The sequence below is a fragment of the Cupressus sempervirens genome, chromosome 10 (assembly GCF_028749045.1).
Source record: "Cupressus sempervirens isolate cs-2001-9-10 chromosome 10, ASM2874904v1, whole genome shotgun sequence".
Taxonomy (NCBI): Eukaryota; Viridiplantae; Streptophyta; class Pinopsida; order Cupressales; family Cupressaceae; genus Cupressus; species Cupressus sempervirens.
The window spans coordinates 846,512,301-846,536,287 of NC_143127.1; the positions used below are offsets into that span (position 1 = coordinate 846,512,301).

Genomic DNA, 23,987 nt, shown 5'->3' on the forward strand with positions numbered 1-23,987 from the left:
CAATTTTAAACTTATTATGAAATTTTAATCAAAAATTGTGAGAAAAGAATCTATAGGATATTGAATTTAGTTTTTGAAAGACTAGGCCTTATCTTAATAAATAAAAATTTGATTGGTCAAAATTTTGAATTTTAATGCAATAGTATAAAATTTATAAGAAAAAACATAAGTAGGCATATGTCTGACCACCTTAATCAAAATAAAATGATAATAGTTTTCTAATAAGATTCTAGATGTAAGGAGTATACCCATGTCTGGATGTGACACATATTTTTGGGTATTTTTATTCCAAATAAATAATTAATTATGAATTTTCTACTATAGTATTTTTGGAACAAAAAACTTGCATGTTTGACCACCTTTACTAATTCAAAACTTTACAAATTTTAATTTTTCTTTTATATTCTTTATAGTAGAAGAAGTATATAATGTGACACATATTTTGGATTTTAAAAATATTATACCATTTGAAAGTTATATTTATTTTTCAATATGTGTCAATCAACACTTTATGTATAACTCTATTAGGAAATGAATAATAATTACTTACTGAACTCATAATTTGACAAACATTACATTTATGTAAAGATAAGAACATTTGTTATAAACTTGCATTCTCATTCTAGACTTTGCTAAGATCCCAAAATGAAAGTCAACTCTACTCTCAATAGATAACCCTTGGGTTGATTCATCATTTTGTAATTATGGGCTTCATAGCTCATACACCTAAAATGGAGAGACTTCATTCTCTTGTCTCTTACAAGGTCTTTGACATTACATTTATATCAAATTCATTAATACGTAGTATACTTCAACTTCACTTCATGGATAATAAAATGATTTCAATGCCAACATCAATGTATGAATAAATATAAAAATATTGTGAATAAATCACATATACACCACATGTGTACAACATTTCTAACTCATCCATACATCAAATTTGTATAATGTGAATAACTCATTAATGTGTCGTCTATACATAATGTGACTTTCTTACAAATACATAGAATAAACATAATATAATTAATGAATGCATCACATATGTAAAATGTTACTACGGCATGCATACATCATATTTATTCAACCTTTCCATCGATATTTTTTGTAACGTATAGATAAATTGACTAGTTTGTGTGAGCATGTATATCACATGATGTATACAACATAAAATTAAAAAGTGAATAACTTGTATAGTATCACATGCATACATGGATAAAAGTTAGAAAATTGAAAAGTGAAATACTTGAATACTATCACATGCATACATTGAGACAAGTTAGAAAAAAAGAGGAAGTGATTGCAAAATTATCACAAAAATCCTTCTCATTTACCACATTCACTAATGCATAGTTCTTCAATCTACTAAAAAGAGGAATATCAAAGCATCCTATACTAAATGTTGGGTAATTTCATACTACTTATGTACATCATTGGAAAAGAAACAAGTGTAAAAATATAAAAGACATAATATAGATATAGATATAGATAAATATATATACATGTGTGTGTGTGTGTGTGTGTGTGTGTGTGTGTGTGTGTGTGTGTGTGTGTGTGTGCGTAATATATATATGTATGTATATATCTATATATGTGTATATATATGTATCTATATCTATATCTATATCTACTAAAAAGAGGAATAGCAAGGCATCCCACAATAAATGATGGGTAATTTCATATTATTTATTTACATAATTGGAAAAGAAACAAGTTTAAAAATACAAAAGGCATTATATAGATATAGATATAGATATACACACATATATATACACACATACATACATATACATACATACATACATACATATATACATACATAAATATACACATATATACATGCATACATACATACATATGTATACATATATACATGTATGTAGATATATGTATATATACATATAGATATATGTATATGTAGATATACATATATGTACACACACATACAGATATATATATATAATGCAAATCGCCACACTATATAGTTCACTATAACATCCTACTTAAGTACATTTTACCAAAACATATATGCTTGAGCATCTCATATTATAGTGTCAACCGCATTTTTTTTTCTTTGGTTTTCTTCTAGCAATAATAACAACCAAGTATCACATAATGCATGCAATCATAACCAACAAAATTATAGGTTTAATAACATACTTGAAATAGGCTCATTAGTAATATTCTCATTATATATTCAACAATTTTATGTCAATAGATTCCAACATCTATTATATCAGTACCATTAAAATTTAACCATTCATCATTTTGCTGCATTTTTTCCATTTCTATGGTTGATTTTCAGCCTTGCCCATTCATCAAATTTACTATATCTGCAAGTTTTGAAGTAGTTTTCCCTGCATAGAAAACATAAAGTTATTTGTCATACTTTATGACTTGCATTCCCTTATCAAATTTGTACTCCAATAGCTCTTTCAATATTTGACATGGTCCATAGTCCAATTTTATTTGAAATCTAAGTTATTAATTTTAAGGTTTAAATTTATATTTTATGTCTTTTGTTTATAAATATCACTTATAAAAAGTCAATTATGCATTTATAAAAGTTTAATTTTTTTTTAATGTTTAAGATCATAACTATTATTATGTAATAATATAGTAAATGGATTATAAAAGATTTAATTAATTGTTTTAAAAAATGTAATATTTTTTAATTAATATAAATTAGTATTGTAATAGATTTAAATTTTTTATTGTATTTTTTATAATATATTACAAGTGATTAGTTTACATTCTCGACTCTTCCATGAACCACATAGAGCCCAAAGAGATATGATTTGTGGAAATACCTCAGAGAACTCACAAGATTTGTCAAATACATCTATTTCCTTATTTCTATCACTATCTCAAATCAAGCTATTTATCTTAGAAATAATAATATTCTCCTCCTTAATTAATACTTTTCTAGGTTAAATGCATTAACATTTTAAAGAAATAATAATTTTATTTTCCTTTTTAATATTTAATTGGTTAAATACCTCCACATTTGTGTTAGGGAATGAGAAGAAGAGATAAACAAGATGTAGAAAGGAATAAATAGGAAAATGTGTAGCCAGGGGGACATATAGTAATAGAGAGGAATGGAGAGATCATAGTGAGAGAGGGATATAAGGAGAGATGGGGGATTAAATATAAACATGTGGAAATTTAAAGGTTTACCAAGGGGTGATGGAGATATATAAATGGATAGAGAGAGGGAAATGGGGAGAGAGAGGGGGACAAAATACTTAATCATTCCACACTATAGTGCAATTAGTAGTTTTTCCTCTTAATAGAGTCAATTGACCAAATGATAAGGAAAAAATCAAGTCCAAAAATTTTCAACTTATTTATTACATATTATAATAACAAATTATTATTTATAGAATTTCATTTTTGTCATACCAATGAGGGAAAAAATGACTTTTCCCTCTAGAAATAGAACCAGGATTCATCTTAGACAAAGACTTAACTTACATTGTGTTCTCAAATATAGAAAGAAAAAAAAAATTGTTGTTTGTGTTATACTGAGACAAATTGCATTAAAGACAAAATAAGATGATTGCTTAAACACAGTAATATTTTTAGTTATTTTCTACACAAAATATCATGAAAATTAGTCTATCTTCTTTATAGACAAAGACTTGACTTACATCCTGTCGTCAAGTGTGGAAGCTTTCAAAAGAGATGATTATCCCCTGTCTTTCTATGCACAAACGTATTCCTCACGTAGACAGTCCTTTTGGAAGCTGAACTTGATCGCGCTTGGGAGTGGCATTGTACGCTATCAAATCATAAGTCGACTTATTCACCATTGACGCGTATCATTCGATTGATAGTTTGGGAGTCCTCGAGCGTAGAAAATTACCTTGCAATCCTTCATCCCGAATCTCTTCAAGATTTCAATGCAATATTCCCCTTCACCAAGGAAAATCTCTCCATAAGTCTGACATACTTCCATGCCTCGAAAGTAGTGGAAAAGTCTCAAATCCTTCATCTCAAACTCTTCTATAAGATCCCTCTTGCAGTAATCTATTACTCATAGTACACCTATAAGAAATAAGTTATCCACATAAAGACAAAGAATAATAACCTCACCCCCAACCACCAAGTAGTAGAGGTTAGAATCCACTTCACTCTTCACAAAGCCCATTACTTGCAAGTATGTATCAACGCACTCATACCATACTCTAGGAGCCTCCTTGAGTCTATACAAGGCTTCTTTGATATGCACACGTGGGTCTTCTTGCTTTGTGCTAGAAATCCATTTGGTTTCTCTATCTATAACTCCTCCTTCAACTCACCATCAAGTAATGTTGTTTCCACATCTATTTGATGGATTTCCCATCCCATTTATGTTACAAATGAGATCACAACGTGTATAGAAGTATACCTAGCCACTGGAGAAAATGTCTCCTCATAGTCTATTCCCTCCTTATGAGAGAACCCTTTTGCAACAAACCTTGCCTTGTATTTCTCGATGCTACCATCTACACCATGCTTTATCTTAAAGATCCAATACAATCCAACTATTGCCCTATCTGTTGGTCTAGGCACTATCTCTCACACATCATTATGCATTATTGAAGAATATTCTCAACCATAGCATCCTGCCATACCCGATCTTATGAAACCTCCTAATAGATGGAAGGTTCATTATCTAATGACTAACAATGCCACATATTCATTGAACTTAGTCAGTTGTCTCTAATGTCTAGTACTCTTCCTAGGAGCTCCCACAAACTCTTGAGTATTCCTTTGTGTATCTTGAACCTTGTGGTTTCGGTTGCCAACTATAGAGGATGAAATATCAACCTCTAAGTCTTCTAGATACATTTCCTATTGCACTTGTTGCTTCATACTCTGTGAATGTTCACCATGTGAGCCTACACTTGTACTCATAACTATACTTGTGCTTTACTACCCTTGACTAAGCCTTGGGGCTTCTACTAGTTGCTCACTCTAATCATTTTTTGGAAAATCTCTAGACATTCCAAATTCCTTGTCCTCCATGAACTTAACATCACATCTAACTATAATTCTTCTGCTCCCTAGAATAAAAATCCTATATGCCTTTTAAGTTTCACTGTACCTAAAAAAGTACCCCCTCTCTGTAGTCTTATCTAACTTGTTATGTGTATCACCTAGAATATGACAATATGTCAAACTCCAAAATATTTTGAAGGGACCATCATTTGGCTTTTTCTTTGTAAAATATTTCTTTGGTGTCATCTCCCTTACCACCTTGGATGGAACCTTATTCTAAATATAGACTGTTGTACTACATGCCTCTTCCCATAAATTGTGGGGCATGTCCTAGTCATGTAGCATAGCCCTTTCTGCCTCCAATATAGAATGGTTCTTCCTCTTAGTAACTCATTTCTTCTATGAATTATATGGATCAATCCACTCTCTCTTGATTCCTTCCCTAGTACAGAACTCTTGGAAGTTGTTTCCCTTATACTTACCTCCATTGTCTGATCGAAGAACCAAGTTATATTCCTTTTTTTCAAGTTCTCCACAAGAGCCTTGAACTCTTGGAACCGATTGAAAACCTCATCCTTGGTCTTCAAGAAGTATATCCAAATATTCTTGGAGAAATCATCAATAAAAGTAACATCGTACTCATATCCTCTAAGAGACTTTGTTGACATTGGTCTACATACGCCTAAATGTACTAGACACGTCTAAGCCTAGTGAGGTAACTTGTGACATCTTCTCCCTGGTTCATCTGGGTATTCTTCATCTTCTCTCTGAGAATCATCTTCCTATTGGTGGTAGCATTCTAGTATAAATTTACAACAACATCTCACATCTTCTTTGTATCTAGCTCCGAGATATGTGGAACAATATGATCCTTGACACCATCAAGGATTATCACCCTCACCTTTGCATCATCCTTCTTGCATACTGCAAGTTGTGTTAAATCTATAGGAGAAACCACAATAGTGGTAACATAATCCTTGATACCATTATCTTCCAACAATAAAGAAACTCTGGTCTTCTAGACTCAAAAATTCAATGCACCATTCAATTTGTCCAGATCTCTCAAACTAGTTAAAGTCATCTCAAGGGATTAAAGCAATAATAAATCTAAAGAGATCAACCTAGGTTTTATAAACCCTTAATTTCTTTTCTTGGGAAAAACTTCTCTACCCTCAACAAAGCTTTGATACCATGTGAAAATTCCTCTTATAGTCACTGATTATTAATCTCCTATCTTAAATGATTATTTAACTATTGAAAATAAATTCATAACTAATATCAAAAAATAAAACAACTGTAACTTCCCTATTAAAATATAGAAACAAATATGAAACACAACCAACACAATCTTTTTGAACAAATTATACATAGAAAAAGCCGTAAGGGAAAACTAGTTCTATAGATGAGGATTTACATTAACTTCAACAAATCAAGAGATACAAAATTCCTTACCTCTTACTAAAAGACCTCTGAAAACTCCTAAATTCTTTAGCTGATATTCCCCACTACTATCCCCAATGCTATCACTACACCCTTGCTAACACTGCAAGACTATTTGAGATCATGGCAAATTTATTTACTAACACTGTAAATGCTTCTCCAACTTGTTTATTTCCAAATGCCCCGCTAGAACCCCTCTTATACTACTCTTGTTGGAAAACCAATAGCAAAGATTGATTCTGAATCAACAATTGAGATTAAAACAACTTAACAACCCTAACCAAGTTGGTTTCTAGTTGCTTCTAAAAGTGGTCAATTAATTAAGAAATATGTGTCCCTATTCTAACCAATTTGTTAGTAAAACAATTATTTACTAATTAACCACATATGATTGAACAGCTATCCAAAGCTAACAAAAGCTAACACTATAGCATCACATATAATTCTAAGTAGCTCTGTCCTCACCATTTCTTCTACTATTTTGTCCTCTATCTCCAACAACCCAAGAAGGAGGACTATGGGTACCTGATTTTCAAGCAATAGAAGATCACTCAAGATATCAAATTGACAAGAGTAGACCATGTTCCTATTAGAAAAAGGATCAAGATTCCATTGTGAATCACCATTGATGTTCCATTGTGATTCATCACTAAGAAGCCCTAGCATCTCCAAAATGAAGAGCCTTGCAAGGATGTCTTCCTTGCACTCACTTTTCGCTTTGTAGCTCTCTCTAATATCTAAAATCAAGCTCTCCACATTTTCCACTAGAAAGTGGGTGTGTTACTGGTTTGGTGGAAGCCTTTTCACAGATTGAATTACAACCTCTGCTTTGAAGAGCTCTATCTCAGTGTGTGTTGGAGCTGACATTTTGTGATAGAAAAACCCTAGAGAGACCACTCAAGGCTTGTATGGTTCTTTTTTTAAGTCCTTGAGATACTTGGGTACTATATTTATTGACACAGAAGAAAGCTTTCTCTACTTATGATCTACGTTGTCGTCTTCCACCTTGTAAAATTAAAACATTCTCTTCACATCATCAAACCATGAGTAATGTTGTCTTGTATCTACAATTTCTATTTCCCTTTCATTCCCACCTTGTTTCTTGCTCTTTTCTACCATTATTAATTACCCAAACCTAATAATGAAAAAGAAATAGTTAACAGTTATTCTAGATCTTCAAGAGCACAATCTAAGCTGGGATTTCATTATGGTGGATTTATAAAATACTTCACTTTATGCTTTTGGAGAATATTGTGTTTGATTTTATTAGCATCAATAATTTTGATCATATTCAATGATCCATCACCAATTCTGGGTAAGATTGTGTATGAGTTTGTTATCATCAACATTTAAAATAATAATCATTGAGTATGATAAAAAATGTTGATGCTAACAAACTCACACACTGTAATTTTATTCAGAAATATAAACATAACTTCAATATATGTTTTGAAGATTTATAGTTATTATTGAAAAATACATAGTTCATAAATTTTATGAAGTGTTTTAGATGTTCTTTTATCTTTTGAAGAAATTTGTAATTAAAGAGAAGTAAAAGTTTTAAGATATTAATCTTATTGATGGATTAATCTAGTGCATGTTGATTGTATGTTTAGAGTTCACTTCAAGGTATCAGTCTTCTCTAATTCACTCTTTCAAAATTCTAATTTGATAATAAGCAACCTCAAGGTTATGTGGGTTAGGCAATAAGGTAGATTGTGGGAATACAACCGCAATAATGAAAACAAAACCTCTAAAACAGGAGATTTTCTTGATATTTATTATTTATTATATTAAATTTAACAAGTAATAAATATTAAAAAGTAAAAAAGGGTTAGTGACAAAATTAATATCTCTGAAATTATGATGTCGTGGGACAGTTTCAAATCACCCAATTGCTGAAATCTGTAGGCCTAGAATGCAATAACTATTGTTTTCCATGATAGGATTTCAACTAATCTTATATCAATTTTACTTTTGCCTTCATTTCATCTTCTTCTAAAAAACTGAACTAGGACACATTCTTAAGGCGTTAGACTAAATTTGCCTTCTTCGAAAAACACAATTTGAAAAAGAAGAATTTATAGAAATTTTAAAACAAAGTTATCTAATTATTTATGTTTTATTGAAGATCTAGAACTCCTCTTGGATAGGATATGAAAAATTATTGTTTTATTACTTTACCTAAAAAAATTTAGTGACAAACATGTAAATCATTCACTAATTACCCTAATAAAAGGAGAATTGCTATAGCATATTGTAAAATTTCAATAGTGTCATTTCAATATTGCATTTTCCTTTGATATTACAAATTCTAGTTCTATAATATCCTCTTCACATTTTATTAGATGAATTTTATTATTGAACAACAAACATTTTAACAATTTATGAATTTTTTTTTCATATAAACATAAACATAAACATCACAGCTAAAAGTTTCATTGGATGTCTCATTCAGAATTGAACTTGGGTGTCACCATTAGCGACTCTTCACTTTAACCAAGTAAACTCAACCCCTTATATTAAAAACTTATAGAAAAATTCATATCAAATTATATAGAAAAAATTGTAAGAATCTAAAATAATGTAAGATAATAGAAATTGCATATTAATTAATCACATATTCAAGAAAAATAAGATAATCTTCTTCCATAAGATCTTAACTCTAATGATTAAGAACTACTGAATATTTTACATCAAACATAACACTAAGATATAATTAAAAAATACTATATATATATATATATATATATATATATATATAATAAAGAAATGTGATTATTTCCAACTACTCACTATACATATTCAATTTACACAAATATATGGAATAAAAAATTAAAAGTACTCAATTCAAATAATAAAAGAGATCAACAAAAAAAAAAAAAAATCTTACAACTCTCTCTAAAACTAGACTTTCAAAAGGAATCATTATAAGGTATGTATAATAGAGAATTCTTTAGCAATTCTTTGTAGATATACTAATATCAAAATTAAGTTGTGTGCGATGTTGGCAAAGACTAATCGGCACTCCTAACAGAACAACTAATTAATCAAATTGAATCTAAACTATTTTGTTAAATTGTATACATGAAGTGAACATGTTAAACAATTACAAGCAATATTAAAAAGAAAATTTAGGAATATGGTGATTTTTTAATATTCTAAATAAGTTTCATCTACATAGTGACTAGCATTCCAAAAAGCAAAGACATGGGTTAAGTGCTGAACTACAACTACTCCTATTGAACAAAGTTCTTAAAAATAAGTGAAGCGGAACTAAAAATAACAAATTAGAAATGGGAAGAACAGCGTATTCAATTATAGAAAATTACTGAAGAGCTCAATCTTTTGATGGTGAAGTACGTCAGACAAATCAAAGGAATGATTTTTTTAATAACTTTTCAAGATCAAAATGGTTGACATAATTTGGTGTCTTCCCTCCTTGTTGAAATTTGGGGACATTTTGTTTACTTTAAACCTTTATTTTATTCTAACGATGAGTTTTCATTTCTTTTTCTTAAGCATCTTATTGGCTTTGATCAATAAGAAATAAGATGATGTTATATAAACAATGAAAATCATTTTTCATTGTATATCATGTGAGATCCAAGAAAATAGAAGTGTGTCATCATTTTATCAAGGATCTAATTGAAAGTCAAGTAGTAGAGCTAAAATTTTGTGGAATAGAAGACCAAATTGATGATATATTTATGAAAGCATTATCTATGGCCCAATTTATCAAACTTAGAAATCTACTACAACTAAAGGAGGTTCATACTCTCTCCAAATAAATATTATGGTGGAAGTATTGCGATAATGTTTACTCAATCAATCAAATCAACAGTACATGGAAAGTGCACGTTTAATGAGAAAGTTCTAGAATTCTCCTAATAGTGCTCTAAGGAATACTCTAAAAGTTTTTTTGCTTCCACTGTAAGTTGAACTACACAAATTTATATAGAGGGCTCTATAGAGTTTATAAATAAGGTTGTCTCATTTGAAGTTTTGTGTAACATATTTGCAGTGCTCTATTAATAAAGTTAAAACATTTTAGTGTGCATATGTACTCTATTTAATTTTTTTATACTACTTTGTATTCCTATATTCTTCTATTATACTTTGTTCTATTATACTCTTTTTAACAACTCAATATACTAGAGAAGAGAGAACTAGTATTTCTAGACCATGCATAGTAATTGAAAAAGATGTTTTTAAAAAGAATAAAACAAGGGCATGGTAAATCGATACTCTAATTCACTTACCCTTTCCTTTTCTATTTCCTTCCCAAATCCTGTGTGTCCCCTTGACTTTTCTTAGTCCTTTTATTCATATCTCAAATATTATATTCTCAAACAGGTTAAGGTCCCAACCATTTCTTACTTATATGTTGTTACTTTCAGTTGAAGTAATATTTCCCAATATTACTAATTTCTAATTTTATCAAAATGCCTCCCCAGAATAATATGAAATCTAGAAATAGAATTAAAAAAATAGTTGTAACATGGTGATTATGAGTTGAGAGAGTAGTAATGTATATTAGCCATTGTAAGTGAAGACTCTTTATTGACAATATATTTTTGATGAATTTTTGGTGAGTATATGAGAGGCATTCATTACTAAACATATATTATTGTGTTATAAAGAACCTTCTAATTGTGTTGTGTATACCTATGCACTAGATACTATAGAGGTAGTCACAATGGTATCCTCCCATGGAACTCATAAAATGTGCATAAGGGGTATTTTCATAATCAAGATGGATTGGAATAAAAGATGAAAAGTAAGTAGTCTAAGATTTGAATTTAAAATAAAATCTATCATCTGGGAATATAACATACAAATGTTCTAATAGATTCTATGATTCAAAAAGACATATTCCATAAAAAAACCCTTTTAAACTTATGTTACTTGGCACAAAAATGTCTAAAATGACTTTTCCTACCTATTCTAAGGAAACAAACTATCGATAAATGTCACTATGAAGTATTGAACTTAATAATAGTAGACAAGACTTCTCTCAATAAGCTATCATTTTCACTATCTTGAGTGTAATGTTACATCTTTTTATTGCTCTCCCACTCTATTTGTTGTTATATTATTCATTTATCATTCTTGCCTAGTTATCATTATTATCATTTGATCTCTATTAAATTAGGGTTTTTCCTCCATGACATGGATTGTTTCTATTATGCACCTTTTTATCTAATAACTTTTTATCTATTTGTGGAGGTCAAAATGACAAAATAAGAGTTTGACTAAAGCAAACCTTTTATAACTCCAAATATTATTTCTATCTCAATGTTTGTACATTATGAAAAAATTCAATCAATGAAGGAAGCATTTATAATGACATTAAATTAGTGTAGTTTGTACTTTAATCAATAATATTAAGTTGTTTAAACTACAAAATTTTGGTACATTACTCATTTTCTTTAAGGCAAAGACAATATTCTTAAAAATACAACATATGATTTTGAAATAAGACTTGACATTTTTTAAGATGAATAACTTTAATCTTGAGGTTAAATGTTACTGATGGATAGATTAAGGTAAAATCATACAAATAGTTGTGCATTTGGTTCCATAAATTTGAGTGTCAAATTGCCACACACACACACATAACACAATTCTATAAAATAAATAATCTAGAAAATAGTTCATGTGTTCATGATTCTCAAAAAGAAAAAAATGTGTCATAAGAGTTATATCTTCATATTAACATCCCACTATATTGAAGAGACTAAAACTCTCAACATATTAGAACAAACAATAAAATAACAAAATGTTTCTACTCTTCACATTTTCATCATGAAAAAATAATTTAGTTCAATGAAGGAGTTCAATGTCAAATGAATTGACCCCAATATGATCCTATATTGTCATTTTAGTTTTCAATATTGAAGACTAAAACTCTCAACCTATTAGAAAAAATAATAAAATAGAAAAGTATTTTTTCTCTCCTCATTTTCATCATGATAAAACAATTCAGTTCAGTGAAGGAGTTGAATATTGAATGATTTAACTCCAATATGATCTTATATTCTCATTGTAGGTTTCAATATTGATGGTCATTTTCAATCACCCAAAATAGGTTATCAATAAATCAAAGGAAGAAGTCATACTCATATATCACAACATAGATCAACATCTATGAAAATGTTTGCATTTGACCTTCCATATAGCTTATAATCTATTCTGATTTCAAATGCAAATTTCTAACATAGAAGGTGCAGTTTTAGTTACAAAGAAAATAGATCTCAAGGCAACACCATAATTATTTTTTCAATACCAATTTGAAAAAGAATACCATAATCCCTGCTATTTACCATTAGGGCCTATTTGGCTACAATAATTGCCAAATGTGACATTCATCTATGCTAGAATAAGCTCTCTTCTGGTATTCGTGCATTCTTAAAACAAGTTCTAGAATATCATTTGAACCTATATGGTTGACCTAGAAGAGGAGTCGAAATATGCATATTCTATGTTTGGTTGCAACTATTGAAATAGGAATAGGAATAAGTTCTAGTTTAAAATTTTAATTATTTTTTTGTTTAGTTTGGTAATATTTTAAATGAACAAGATTTTTTTATTTATAAAAATTAGTTTATATTAATTTTTTTTAAAAATAAATTATTTTAATTAGTTTTATTTTTAAAATTGACTTTATAAGTGAAAGATAAACCACAACCTTTGAAATTTATCAAAAATTAGATGACATATTAGGGTATGTGCAGGATCATGGTGTACCAAACTATGGCCTTAAGTGGCAATGAAAAACCAACAAATCAAGGTTATGTCAACTAGACACATAATTTTAAAGTGGTTCTGGACTTTATATCAAAAGTTTGTAACAAGATAATCTGTAGGAAATTGAATCTAATTTCTAAACTACAAGGCCTTATCTGGAGAAACAATTATTTGATTGGTCAAAATTTTGGATTTTAATGCAATACTACAACAATTTCAGGGCAAAAATAAAAAGTAGGTGTATGTCTGAATTAATTATGAATTTTCTACTATACTATTTTCAGAATTAAAAAACTCTCGTGTTTGACCACCTTAACTAGTTCGAAAAAAATCAAAATTAAGTTTTTCTATTTTTTTTCTTATACTAGTCAAAGCATAGAATGTGATGCATCTTTTGGATTTCACAAATCTTATACGGTTTGAAAGTGATAGTTATTTTTCAACCAGTATGTCAATCAGCACTTTGTAGCTAACTCCATTAGAAAATAAGTAATAATTACTTACTGAACTCATAATTTGACAAATCTTACATTTATGAAAAGCTAAGAACATTCTTAAGAAACCCTTTTCATTACATCAAATTTTGGTTTAAAAAAAGTCGTCAGCTACATGCTTGAAGTAAAAAACACATAAGAACATGCCAAAAACACATTTTTGGGATGTTTTAAACATGACCATATAAGGTTAGTATTGAAAGATATAGTAAGAATTATAAAGGTATTAATTGTTTTTATTTAGTATCAGGATGGGTGGCAAAAAAGTTGGAATAGATTTTGAAATTCTTTGAGGCATTTTAGAACTACATATTTTTCAGATCGCCACTTTTTGGCACACCATGATCCTGCACATACCCATTATATTGTATATTATAAATTAAATTCTAAAATTAAATCAAATTATTTTAAGATCAAAACTAAAATCATTTTAATTTTAAATATGTTAAAGAAAATAAAAAATACAACTAAGTCAAGACCATTAATATGATATTTAAATGATCTTTCAATATAGTTTTAATTAGTAGACCTAAACATAAGATTTATTTGTAAAGATAGTATTATGAAAGTTTAGGAAATATATCAAATTTTATGTTAGTCTTTTTTGTCATTTAAAAAAAACACATATTAAACATTAAATATTGTTGGCATAGTTTATATCTTATGATAAACAGAGAAAATAGTCCAAAAATGCATTTGAGTGGCAAAATACAATCAAACAACAAATTCACAGACCCAACAACCCATCAAAATGAGCTTATTAAAAATTGGAATAAGAATAAGCTATTCTTATTCTCTCTTTTTTTAGAAATCCCGCTATGCTCATTTTGGGGTCAAATTAGGATAAATGAAATCTAATTCAATTTTTTTATTTTGCAAACAAACGTCAAATTGGTGAATGCGGATATCTAGATTTTCCTATTCCCATCCAATTCCTATAACCAAACGGGACTTTAGCTTCTTCTTTTTTTTTAAATGTGGTAATATGATTAACCCAAATTAGTTTTTGAATCTAAATGATAGTTCAAATTTATACCTCGGGAAAACAACATAATGAAAAATTGGCTTAGCCCAAAGTATCACATGAATATCATGTTAGATAGTAAAGAGGAAAGTGATGAGCATCATTTTAAAAGCTTCTCCGATAAGTGAGGAAATATGTGACTGAGTGGCAAAATTCCTAAAACAGAGATGATGAAGGGAACATCAAAAAGTAGAACGTCCAATAAAAAAGAGGAGGAAGGGAAAAAAAGTGAGAATTTAACAAGCATCTTAGAACTGGAGGTGATGGGTGTTAGTACAAAGATGCCTAAAGAAGCCAATGCTCTCTCAAAGTTGCGACATTTAGTTCACAAATCGTCATTGTTTTATCTCTCTTCATATTGGCTTCGATCACTTCAGGGTGGCCACACAATGGAAGATGATGTAATCTATAAACGAGTAAAGCTTAAATGAGTAGGACAATCAGTGATTTTGATCCCAAAAGAATGATAGTGTTCATTGCAGCCATGAATGTGCTTTGAACATGATATGGATGTAATGTTGTTTATGTATTTGAACTTTGGCAGGTCATATTACCCTATCTCTGTCATTTTCTCTAAAAACCTTTTTATGTAATTCCCATTTCAAATTAATGATACAACGTAACTTGCCAAAACCATTCCCACACATCTTCTTCCTACCCATTATAGACAGGGACTTAGTACAAAGCTGCTTACAGCCCTCGTATTGTTAATTAAGTGAACTAAAATACCAATAAAATATGTTTGACAAAACAGAAATTACATATAGGGATAGACAATCACATTCATCAAATATAATAGATACATGTTGTAACTAATTATATATAGAAAACCAACCAGTATAACCCTACATATTAGTAGGATAGTTGAAATAATCCTGTTTGCGCCTTACGTTGTCTTCTCTTGATCACTCAGCTAATCATTCTTCTTACTTCCTTGTTTGACTACAGCTTATTAATAATTTGCACTACTGAGGGTGTTGCAGTTGCCAACAAAAGAACAATGCCCCAAAACATAGTGAAAGCTTTCAGAAGCTTTGGGTTTTTCTCCATGAGGTCGTTAACTCTCACCACAAATCGTCGTTTGTACCATTCATTGACATCCATCTTCAATTCCTCAAACTTGTCTTTGTCAGCGATACTGAAGTTGAAGAGGGAACTAACTTCCTCATCGGTCCCAATGGAGCTCTGGATTTTTCCCTTCTTCCTCAGCAAAACCACGTCCTTCTCAGATAATGGTTCTTATATAATTATAATGGGGCTAAGTTGATAGAATTACTTAATTTCAGTAGTTAGGGATTAAAGAGAGATCAAAGATCTCATGTAAGGGGAGAGAGGGAGAACTTCCTCTAACATTTGACTACAAACACTAAAGCCGCTAATTAACTGATAGATGAAATGGAGGTAGGGTTATCATAAATGAACCCTCGAGGCTTAGGTATGAGTTTGAGGACTCCCCTAATCACATGCACTTTATATTATTAAGTGTAAGCATATGCTTAAGAGATGATGTTAAGTTATCACTAGCATGGGAATGAGGAATTTTTCAAATCATCATTTCTATGATAAATGGGAATATTTGTTCAATTAAGTTGATAATCAATGTTAGTGAATAAAAATGCTCAATACTAAAATGCTTTAAAAGAAAAACTAAAACTAAAATTCAAAGTACTCAAATGGATTAACTACATTGATACTTGATCAACATCATTGCAATAGGAAAAAAAGTGATGACAAAGAAAGTAGAGTAGAATCCTATTATTTTATCAATCAATTGATGAAACTTCAAAGAGTGTAGGCTTCTTAAGCCTTATTATGGCTTCGCTTCATTTTCTTACCTATTTGAATTTAGAAAAGATGCATAGAACCTGCAATTTTTTTTATAAACATTTATAAAAAAGAAAATAAAAATTAGAACTTCATTGGTATGTTATTTTAGTTTTATTCTCATTTATCAGAACTTTAAGAAAATCCAATGTAACTTATCTCATATAAGAAATTTCTATTGAAATTTTCTTCATCTCCAAGAGATGATTATAGGAGATGCAAAGAAAATTCATTTGATGTATATCTCCATATACATCTCCAAGATGAAAATATATCTTTGAGTACGAAATAAAGGTACTAAAAATTGTCATATGACTTTTCTAGTAAAACTAGAATTTTTAAAAGGGTCACATAGTGACTTAGCACTTACTTTTAGTTATTAGTATAAATCTAGTTTTAATTTAATAAATCTATTATAATATAGAAAATATTTTAATTAATAAAAAATATATCATTGTAATTTTTATAATGATATTTGTACAAATAATTTTTTTTTATTATAGTTGTATAGATAAATATATTTAATTAAAATATTAATTTAAATTTGAATTACAAATATAATTATTGATATATATTTTCTATTGCATATATATCATATGGTGCTATTATATTATAAATAAATTATAATATCAATATAATAATATTTCATAAAAGATTATATAATATAAATATATATTATTTTTTAATATTTTCAATTGAATCACAAAAATCATAATCTAAAAAATTATAATATTTTAAGGATAACAATGATGAAATATAATAAGACTTCTTATAATAATAATAAAACTTATTTCAAAATATAAAAATTTCTTATTTCAATTAAATATTTGAATTTGTTTTAAAAAATTAATTTATTTTAATAATTAACTTCTTAAAGATCAAATCATAAATTAGTTTTAAACTTTTGTTTTATATTTATTGTAAACAATATTTTCATATTTTAAAAAAAAAAATTGATGGAACTCATCTACAAATAAATTTTAGGTATACCGGACGTGCCTAAAACTTTTAGAAACTTTTAAAACTATATATTTTACAAAATGTGTAAATGAAACCTTATAATACTCCCTCTCTTATGCTACCTATTTTCCATATTAAAATGACTTAACCATTCACATGGAGGCCGGATAATTTGGTAGTCTCTACTAAGATAATTATTCTACATCTTATTGGCACAAAACCAAAATAAAAAGCATATCTAAACAAAGCTTGAGTAGCTTAATACACTCCACCTTAATTTACTGTGTCTTTGTATTTCATATTTAGCAAGATTTTAAGAGTAAGAATGGAAGATAAGGTCAGCAAGATTGTTGCCATTTTAATTTGATGCTTCTAAAAACATATTCAACAACTCGATAGAGTTTATCATCTTTTTGCTTTTTGTTTTTTGGAATTCCTATCTAAAGAGCGTGCACGCTTAATGGTTTTCACTGCTTTTCCAGAGCTCAACTGAATGGTTTCGGAGGTTTTTCTTATATATTTTGAATGTTCATCGCTAAGAAAACTTAGGTATCAGAAATTGCAGCGATTCGGTCGAAATTGTTTCTGAGCTCAGAGTTGATCTCTCAGGCACAAAAAAGTTTTTTAGCATTCAAGGTAGGGATTTGAAACTCTAATCCTTCAAATTATATTAGATTTGAAACCATTTTGCATGCATAGATAAGTTGTATTGAAACAAACAATTTAAGTTTTGGGTGTTTACAATCATAACAGTAGTGGTAGAATCATGTTTTTTGGGGTTTGATACACTTTTAGCTGTTTTTGATGTTTCAGGAGTGAGCAAGAATGGGCAAGGTGAAAATCCCTATAAAGAGAATAGAAAACCCTAATGCGAGGCAGGTGTGTTTTTCCAAGAGGAGGATGGGAGTATTCAAAAAGGCCAGTGAACTCGCCATAATGTGTGCAGTAGAGATTGCAATCATTGTTTACTCTCCTGCCGGGAAGGCATTCACATTTGGGAGCCCTGATTTTGATTATGTGATTGATAAATATCAAAACATTCCAGTGTTTGTAAATGACAAGAAGGTTCAAAAATCACGGAGGGCAGAGCATCTATACAGCTCATTACTGAGGGAGCTAGATGCAGAGAAGAAACACACGGAGAAGCTGAAAAGACAAGAAAGAAATGCACAAGTGGATTCATGGTATAGAAGAAATGTTGAAGATTTGGATCTTCATCAACTGAGGGAGTTTGGGGATTCACTGAAAGAATTCAAGAAGGGAATCAGTCAGGTTTTACAAGAGAGGGAGCAATTGAGGTTTAGAAAGAAGGCCCTTGATGAAATAGAGGCAGAGTTGATGTCTGAAGAACAGCAGCCCCATCAAGGAGCAATGTGGGGTGAAGAAGAAGAAGAAGCAGCCATTAATGGTGGTCAGTCTGTAATGGCTTCTTCTCCCAATGGAGATGGCAAGGACTGGCCTTTCTTGCTTCCTTGTGAAAATTCGTTTGTCACTAATGAAGGCATCCCTTCTCATTTGCTTATGCCGCATGAGGGCTGCCTTCCATTCAATCTTGAAATGTCTGAGTTGCAAAGGGTGGTCATGCCTGGAGATAACTGGCATTTACTTTCTGATGACTGATTTTGAAGGTGACTGTAATTTCTTCTTCTGTAACCAAGTACATTTCTAGGTCATATATGTACTGAACTGATACTTTTTTTTTCTTTTTTCATAAGAATGTAATGGGCAATGAAGTTTTTCCTAAATAATATGAATGTAATGGGTTCTGCTGAATATTTCTGAGGGTGACATAATCATGTTGTGTGTGTATTTAGGTTTTAACGGAGTCAAATCATCACATTAGGAAGAGATTGGAAGAAATATTTTATATTGATTGTAGAATGTTATTTTTGTGTTCTATTTTTTTGATGAATAGTCCTTTTCAATTATAGAAAATTATTAAAATTACAATTCACAAAAAAAGGCCGGGGGATACAGGATCACCCCGCAAATGAGTTCAATCGGCCGAAGCCAGAATAAACAACATGGCCGTGGCCAGAAACTATAAACTATTCATCAAAAAAAAATATTTTAAACAACCTCAAGCTACCAAGACAGTACCAGCAGAGGGAGGAGGATCATCTTTATCAGGAAATTCTCACGCATCAGTGGGATTGTGAGGCGAACTAGGAACAGTCCAGCCGTCAGCAACATTTGCAGGATCTAGGGTAGTCGCAGTCTCCGCATCCTTCTTGTCTGGCCGCGGAGGAGAAATTGCCAAGGCTAGTCGAAAAAACTTGCCAGAGTGCACCCATCTAGGGGGAGGAGCCGGAGACCAGCCAGAAGACCGCCTAGGGGGGGGGGAACTTGGGGACCAGCTAGAACCACCACGCAGTGGGGAAGCAGAGCGGCGCCTCCAACTGCCTTGACCACCACTGGGAGAGCGGTGGTGGGGAACCTGGGAGCGCGGCATGTGTGAATGGCGGCCAGAGGACTGGCATTGAGAACGGCGACCGCGAGACGCGGGGCATTGGCCGAGGCATCCGGAGGCACTCTGGCAATAGTACAAGGAGCATTGCCCCAGTGATTTAACAATTCCTGTAAGTGGGCAACCTCTAGGGCAACTTTATTAGCTTGCACCTGTATCTGCATAATGACATTGTTACAAATGCATGCCTTAGTGTACATTGCAATATTAACATCCAAAAAACTGAGTGAATAAAACTGCATTCCTATCTTTCCATAGAAAAAACAAAATTTTCATCCTCAAAGTATGCCAAATCTAGGAGAACTTCCGAGGAAATCTGAGGGAATCACCCAGCAGGATCATGTGCCATGAAAAAGGTTCGGGCCTGAAAGGCATGAAAAAATCATGAATCCAGTGCCAATAATTCTGAGCACGCTTGCAAAAATAAAAAATATTCAAAAAGGACTTAGGTTGCCCACAGAAGGGGCATCTAGGATCAGGAACCCCAATGTGCTTGAGCCAAGGCTGCAAGGGAAGACCTTGGAAGGCAAGGCACCAAGCAAAGTGAGCAATCTTAGGTTTTGTAATGGCACTCCAAATGGTGTCGAACCGTTTTCTCCATTGAGAAAGTGAAGAATGCAAATGCCACCGTTGATTAAGCGTGTCCACCATCGGAAGGTGGGGCGAAAGCCATCTGTATCCCATATTGGGCTTATAATTGGTAAATGGAGTGGCAGGAAACCACTTCCAATCATACCACCAAGGACGAACAGACTGAATCCCCACTTTATGAAGTAAGTGCACAGGGATGGAAGAAAATAGAAGGTCATAAGTCTGGTGATCAGTACGTACAAGGCGGTATTGAACTTGCATATCCTCCCATGACCTGAAATTCATGGTGACTCTTGAAAAAATGTCCTTGGTAGTGTAGATGCCACGTTTAAAGAAATGCAGAGCACTGGCACCTTGAGTCTTGGCAAGAGGAATACCTTGGAAGGAAAACAGGGGGGACCACCAAATGTTCTATTGATTTAAGGACAACCCATTGTGAAGCTCATCACCAGCCCAACAAAGCCAAGGTTTAAGAGCTTCCCAGGCTTTCTAGATTCTCTTTATAACAAAAGAGCCCTGTATGACCACTGGTTCACGCATAGTGAGAAGAGTCTGAAAACCAATCCCCTTCTACGCCGATCTATTAGTAGGGAAGCCTGAAGAGATGCAATGCCTGACAAGAATTTTCTAGGCTTCATCTCCAAAAATAGCTCTAATAATCCATTTAGCATAGAGGGCAAGGCCCTGCTTTCGAGTGGAAAGCAGGCCGAGACCCCCAGATTCCCTTGGGAGACAACAAAAATCCCAAGCAACTCTGTGAAAATCATGATGGTCAGAACCAAAGGCCCAAAGAAAATCTCTGAGAAAACGTTCTAATTTGAGATAGGAAACTTTGGAGGGAGCCCAATAAGAAGAATAATACACATGGGTGGCAGCCAAAATCTTAGAACAAATCTGGAATTTACCAGCAAGAGACAGTGGCTTAGTGATCCAATAATCAAGCTTTTTGCTAATCTTTGTAAGCATAGCATTCCAAAGTTCCACAGGGGAAGCCTGGAAAGCAAAGGGAATGCCAAGAAAGCAAAAGATTTCTCCATGAGTAACCTATTTCCATTGGAATTGGCTAAGCCAATGAGGAGCTGGCAAAAAAGACTGTCGGTAGTAGAGCGTTTTATGCCATTGAATGGCAAAGCCAGAGGCTTGACAAAAGTGTCAAGACAATTTAAAGCATTTTTGATGTTTTCTTCATCTTCAAGAAGAGTAAGAAAAGAATCATCAGCAAAATGACCATTGACTAACTGGGAGGAAGAATCAGGCAAGGAAATGCCACAGACCAGTCCTGAAGACATAGAGTGAGCAAATAAATAACCAAAACCTTCAGCAGCAAGGACATAAAGCGCTGGAGCTAATGGACAACCTTATCTAATGGAATGAAAAAGTCCAAAAGCTTCAGATTGTGAATTATTGATGGTGATGCAAGCATTAGCATCACCAAAGAACATCTCCACGAACTGAAGGAAATTGGGACCAAAACCCAGAGCCTGAAGCATAGCCAAAATGAAAGACCATTCAATGCGATCATAGGGTTTAGCAAAATCTATCTTTAAAAAGATAGCGTGCTACTTGGACTTACGGGCCCATTCCATACCTTCCCAAACAGCAATGATGTTGTCAAGAATATACCTGGATTTGATGAAGCCAGTTTGTTCAGGCCGCACAATTAGAGGAAGCATATGGCGGATTTTGAGAGAGAGCGCCTTAGCAATGATCTTATAAGACACATTCAGGAGGGTGATGGGCCTCTAGTTGCAGATGTCCTCAGGATCAGCAGCTTTAGGTATGAATTTAATATTGCCTTTATTTCTGATCGCTCCTAAGCTTTTAGAATGGTATGCTTCAAGATAGACTTTGTGCAAATCAGGAACAATTTGCTCCCAAAGATGTTTGTAAAATTCATAGGAAAATCCATCACACCCAGGGGATTTGTCATCCGCCATGGAGTAAACTGCCTCTTTAAGGTCTCGGAGGAAAAGAAGTTGCTCACAGAAAGCGCGTTGCTCAACCGCGAGGCAGTTTGGAGTAACAGTAATACACTTTCTGAGAGCCTCCTCCTGAGCAACCGAATGGCCCTGGGAAGCGAAAATGTTCTCATAGTGAAGAACAAAAGCTGGCAGGATGTTAGGCAAACTGGAAAGAACATCAATTCCTTGTTTTATCTTTTTAATCCCAACATTGGTATGATGGGCTTGGAGAGCCTGGAAGAACTCCTTCGAGGCTTTGTCGCCAACCTCCAACCAATGGAGACGGGCTTTGATTTGAGCTCCTCAGGCAGCATAGTTATCAGCAATTTTCTTTTCATGGCGAAGCTTGGCAAGCTGAATTTGAAGATCCACATCAAAGGGGTTGAAGATGAGCACTTTAGAGGCTTTTGTGAGGGCAAGGGTGTTGGCTTCATAACACTATTTTCTAAAAATTGCCAGCTGACGCCCGCAGATGCGCAAAAAATGAGTCATTCTGGTAATGGCATCATTTCACCATTGAATCCAACCTCGATGGGAATGTGGACTTGGTTCCAAATTCCAGACACATTGTATGTGGGAGATGGTGGAAGCATGCAACAACACATACATGTTGAGAAAGAATTGAGACTTGGCCACTTTGGGGATAGCTGTTTGCCAAAAAATGCCAAAAAAATGGGATAGTGGTCTGACAATGTCACATCTGTCAGGGGAATGACAAGTAGATCACGATCTTTAGAAAATGAAAAAAAAAATTGCGCCGAGATCATAGCACGATCAAGACATTTCAATATGTGGTTAGGACTGGCTCGAAAATTGGACCAAGTGTACCAGGCCCCACTATCATGACGGTGGCTAGTATTGGGATCAAAAAGGCCCAATTTATGACGCATGTAAAACCAGGCTTCTCTTTCCCTAGCTATCCAACGGAAAGGTAGAATGCCATCTTTTTCAGAGGTCGCTTCAACCATATTGAAGTCCCCACATAGGACCCAAGTAGCTGGCAGCAGGTTGTCAGCAAGCCAAACCCACATTTGTGCCCTTTCCACAGCATCATTGGAGGCATAAACATTAATGACTCCAAAACAATGATTGTTAATGGAAAGAAAAAGCCAAATAATATGGTGTGTGGGGTTAGAACCGTACGAAATAATAGCAGAATGTAGGCGAGGTGACAGGAGAGTAACTACACCACCTCGGCCAACTTCATGCTGAGAAGAAAACATGACGTTATCCTGCCAAACGATGTGGCATGCAGTAGAAAGCATATAACCAGAAATCTTAACTTCTTGCAGGCAAAGAAAATCTAAATTCCCAAGTCTATGACAGGTATCCCGGACATAGAATTTTCTGGGGAGGTCTGTAAGACCTCAAACATTCCAAGAGAGGAAGTTCATGAGAACTCTTCCATATCATCCTCGTCCTCTAGAGAGGAGTAACTATTCTGCAAAAAGGTAGAAATCGGGTGGAAGTCAGATGGGAAATCCTCTAGA

The 23,987-nt window shown here is 32.4% G+C and overlaps 2 pseudogenes; one reads left to right on the top strand and one right to left on the bottom strand.

Moving 5' to 3' along the window:
- Positions 1-15,636: 15,636 nt before the first annotated feature.
- LOC149536650 (putative UPF0481 protein At3g02645) overlaps positions 15,637-23,987 on the bottom strand; it is a 34,454-nt pseudogene continuing 26,103 nt past the window's right edge.
- On the top strand, positions 18,304-19,147 carry LOC149536651 (MADS-box protein SOC1-like; annotated as a pseudogene).